The sequence below is a fragment of the Condylura cristata genome, unplaced genomic scaffold, assembly GCF_000260355.1.
Source record: "Condylura cristata isolate star-nosed mole 26May11 unplaced genomic scaffold, ConCri1.0 scaffold00008, whole genome shotgun sequence".
In the NCBI taxonomy this organism is placed as follows: domain Eukaryota; kingdom Metazoa; phylum Chordata; class Mammalia; order Eulipotyphla; family Talpidae; genus Condylura; species Condylura cristata.
The window spans coordinates 63,771,200-63,775,996 of NW_004567109.1; the positions used below are offsets into that span (position 1 = coordinate 63,771,200).

Consider the following 4,797-nt stretch of genomic DNA (forward strand, 5'->3'; position numbering starts at 1 on the left):
TCACCCTCCGCATCTCTGGCCTGTACCCCAGTTCTGTATGAATAAATAAATCTTTAAAATAAAAAATGGTCACAGGCATAGTCACAGGCCACTTTAAAGGTAAAAGACCATTACCGAAACTTCATTTTCTCAAACACTGACAAGTTCCTTTCTTTAAATCTCAGAATAATTTCAAGTATTGGACAGGAAAAACGAAGAACAAAAAACAGATGGTGAATAACGTGCAGTAGTCAACAATGAAACTGCAGTGTAAAGAAAATTTATGAACTCATTTTCTCTCATCCTACATTTATTGAAAATTAAAACACGTACTGTAATCTTAGATGTCTCTGAAGAACCAATCTACAGGATAAAAATAGAAGCACAACCACAGCAAAATCAGATAATGGTGACAGTTTCGTGATTCCACCTACACCTCTAAAACTTTCTTTCCAAATTTAGCACCTGCCTTCAAATGATGTAAATTCTATTTACCCCTCCCCAATTTAATTCTTTTCCAAAGTTGGTGTGTAGGTTTCAGGCATACAGCTTCTCACACCAGCAACTGAACATCACACCAAGTCAACCACCACATGTCCAATTACCACTCACCACCAACCAAATGGTCCCTCTATCTTACCTATTCCCTGTCTTGCCTCTGGTTTTGTATGTTGCTTGCTTCCCCACTCCCAGGAATGAAATATAAGTTTCATGGCTCAGCAAGATACAAAAGTAAAGACATAACTCAGTTAACTTCCTTCAACTTGCCCAAATGAGTTATAGCAAATTCAAGTAAAAAAATTGATTTCAAATGGCTTAAAAGAGGACTCTGGCAGGTTCAACTCTCTTGGAGATACTGCCTAAGAACATGCATGCATCATGCCATCAGGGCCTGATACCACCAAATATTCAGATCTTTTAACTGACTTTTCTTGCTAATTCTATTTTCAAGCTCATCAAATATCCTTCTGATAACAAAGCCTATTTTTAACTTGCTTTGAAAGTGAAAGACAAGGCAATGATCAAGTAAAAATCCTAAAGCTATTTTTAGGGTTCTCACTAGAAATAAGTTGATTAATAAATAAACTATTTAATCCAGAGTTGGGTTTTTTTTTAAACAGAGCAGGAAAGAAGTTATTTATTACCCCTGGATCCTTGATGACATCACAAGCTGTATGTCAAACAGTGTCTGCCATCAGGACTGCCTCCTTTAGTCACAAGGATTTAGTGAAACCTTAAGTGCACCACACTAGAAAGCAACACGTATGCATGGCAAAATAAAGCTTGGAGCTTGATCTTTACTTACAGGTCACTGGAAGTTATGAAAATTCCACACAGAAATAGGAAATCAATTGAGAGAAGAAGCTTCATACAGTATGTGCAGTTTGGAACTATTCAAGTATAGTTTTGTTGTAAAAAGTGCTACAATAACAAACCACATTTAACAAGTTCTTAGTAGAGAAACAGTAAGACAAACTTATACCAAACACAATACATAACAACTTCATGCTTCAGCTGTACAATCTAAAAGTTAAAGTTCCCAGGAGTGCCATCCTGCACATGGAATGTATAGCCTTCAGAGGTCATTTCTGGCACATTTTGATCTTCCTCTTCCTCTACAGAGAAATACTTCTCAATCAAGCTTAATAAAGCTTTGTACACAGACTCTTTTTTATGGTTTTGTAGGGCCTCAATTTTATCCAAATCTTCACATTCTTCAATCATTATGCTAAGTTTCTCAGTTTCACCTAATTTCTCAGGAGCCTGGAAGATATTTGAAACAGCATCCAGAATAACCAGAATAATTTTTGTATCTTTTGCATTTAAGAGGTTCATCAATTATTCTATTATGCCACAATGAACACGACATACAATCTGTTCATTCAACTGTTCCACCACTTGTTAGTTGGTAACAACACACATAGCTTCCTTTTGTGTTTTAAAGTCTGCCTTAGAGAGAAGGCCAACAAGAAATGGTACTAATCCATGATTCACAACTTGCTGCATCTGGTCCTGATGGCCGACTTTGACATTTGACATTGTCCACGTAGCTTCCTTTTGAATATTAGTTCTGGAGTTGGTTACCAAGCTGGGAAAGACAGCAAGTGTTCCTGCATCTATTACATTCATCTGTCCCAGTGACAATATTTCCTACGACTCTTAATGCAGGAGTCACAAATGGTAATTCAGTAGCTCCAAGAAGCTTCACAAATTGGGGAACATTTTCACAACCATTTCAATTCATTCATTTGGACCATGGGTCTGATATGAAATGGCCGGCAGGTATCTGCTAATACTTCTGGATCATCTTGATGCAAGAGACAACTAAAGCAGGAAGAATCAGCTCAACAGAATCTAAGGGGGTTGTGGAAAGATTCTTGTTGGGACAAAAGATTTGGAAGTGTCCAGGTAAGGTTATGCAAGTAACCACATGCTAAAGATGAGGTATCTGCAAGAGCCAACAGTGGCTCAACTGTACCATACTTGATAACTAAGTTTCGGAAAACTGAACCATCACCTTCCCTGCTCAGGGGACCTTGCCAGGTCAGGTGGGCCTTTGGTCCACCACCTGGAGCAAATATTGGACTCTGAAACACACATATACTTAATAACAAAAAGTAACTTATTAGCTTAATCATTTCTCACTGGAAACTAGTGATTAAGAGTCACTTCATATGGAAAGCTGAAATGAATGAAGTTACAAATTAACATGACCAAAAGACTACCAGACACCTATCAAAAAAGTGTTCTATATTTCCAGTGAAATTCTTGCCTCTTCAACTATCAGAATTGTATTTTAAACATATTAGGAACTCCTGAAAAGTGGTTTAATTAAGCCTTCTTAAAAAGCAAGCAAAATTACAACTGATGACTGAGTATTATTATAACCATTATACAAAAGTTTTTGTAAAGTGTCTACCTTAGTTTCCTTCTGTCAGTCTCCCACAACCAGCTCACCTCTAACAAGGCACAATTCCATAATAAAGCAGCCAGTTATCACTGTGCAAATATTAAAATCAAATTAAATTCCTTTGGCGAGTCTAAGACGTTTATTTTCTAGTTCAGTTCATTACTTTAAATTTACTCCAGCCTTTAAGGAAACTCCAACCCCCCTTCCCACAATAAAATTCAGAAGTATTTTCAAGGAGGCAACAGTACCAGATAGTCCGCGTCGAGTCCGTCACATGCATTAAGATCCTCCTAGAATTACTGCTAATTAATAAAGAATCCTCAAGCTAGAAATGCCAGCTATCTTTCAATAAAAATATTACAGAATGGATTCTCATATGTATATATCTGTATTAGAAATCTGATTCTCCACGTCCTTAATACTTAACAGTTTCATGCTATGTATGTTGCTTAGACATGTTAAAATTATGATTATATGGCTGCAGAAGGACTGCAGTTAGTGGCAAGAAAGAAGCCTGTGGGTATGTGTAGGGGGCACAAGCAAATAAGGACAACTATGAAACAAGACTGGGTGGCAGCCACTACGGGCTTGCGCCTATTGAAGTTCCTTAAGATTAGCTAAACAAAGGTAAAATGATGCAACGGAAGTATCAGAAATACAAACGTGCGCTAGCAATCCGTGTGCTCCACCTTAGGGGGAAAAACAGTGCCACACAGAGGACGAACCTTTCCGTGTTCTTCCTCAGCGAGGAGATTAAATTCCAGCACCTGAACTAGCAGTTTCTCCGACACCCAGCCCCCCTCTCGGCCCTGGGCACCCAGCCAAGGCCTTCCGCATACTGACAAGCGCCGGCGTTCCACTCTAATATGCTCCCCTTAAGAAGACTCCCCAAATGCTACAAAGGGCCAATGCCAGGAATCCCGGGCAGGTCTCGAACGCCGACTACATCAACTCGAGGGGCGGCTCTCAAGTCCGACAGGCCCCTGGCTCAAGCCAGTCCGACAAGCCCTGGGATGCTAGCGGCTGGAGCCCTCAAAGAAGCCCTCTGCCCCCAAACTTTAAGCCTACTGAGGCACCTGAGCAACGTAGATTTTAAAGGCCACTAGCGGAGCTGTGGCCCCGAAGGAATCCCAGTTGCTGAGGCCCCAGCCCGGTCGTTTCTCCGACAGCCAGCTTGCAGTCCTCAAAGACTGGGAAACCGCCCAGCCTACTCTAAACCTTACCTCCGCAAAAGCAAAAGGCCTTTGGGCCGAGAAATGTCGCCAAACCGCCGTCTTCTCTCTCCAGCCGCTACGACAAACACCTCACAAAATGGCGGCAGGGCTGTCTCCCTACATTCCCCCGCCCCCACCCCCGGCGGCCCGTAGCTCCACCTACGCCGCGCGAACGCGCCTGCGTGACAGAGCCTCGCGCGCTCCCGCCTCCCCCCCTGAAGAGCGCTGCTTTGTTTGACGTCAGGGGCGGCCCTCTCCTCGCTATTGCGGCTGCGTGGCCCCGTTAGTCCTGCCCACTCTGACCCCTGGGAAAGTTAAGGCCATCTTCCGGCCTCTCTCGTTCTGGAAGAACCTGGGTGCAAACCGAAGTAACCTGCTTTAAACCTGTGACATGTTGTCTGTTACCCCCGGTAGAAATACCTTGGCAGCCGCCGATAGCGCCATATCTCGATCTCCACCTCAAGTGCATTTGGCTGTGGGTCCTACACCAACCGCAAAGGACCGCAACTCGATTTAGCGTGTCACAAATGACACCCCCACCCGGACAGCCCCCCTCCCCCCCCACACACACAATCCGACCAAGCCGCCCAGTGGAAATTCAGTGAATAGAATAAGTATATTTCAGACCACTTGGAGTTGCCAACGTAAAATGGATTTGGAGAAATAAAAGGCTATCTCAAAAACAAGAACAGG

The 4,797-nt window shown here is 42.5% G+C and overlaps 1 protein-coding gene and 1 pseudogene across 4 annotated transcripts in view; both read right to left on the reverse strand.

The window, feature by feature from the left end:
- The window catches only part of CLK4 (CDC-like kinase 4), a 23,207-nt gene extending 18,916 nt beyond the window's left edge, over positions 1-4,291 (reverse strand). For 2 of the 4 annotated variants that reach the window (XM_012722510.1, XM_012722509.1), the window contains exon 1: positions 4,114-4,206. The gene's annotated coding sequence lies outside the window, so the exon portion shown is untranslated. Of the gene's footprint in view, positions 1-4,113 lie in introns of all 4 variants that reach the window. The other 2 variants (XM_012722508.1, XM_004679283.1) reach the window with 2 other exon arrangements.
- On the reverse strand, positions 1,504-4,548 carry LOC101634067 (annotated as a pseudogene).
- Positions 4,549-4,797: the final 249 nt, after the last annotated feature.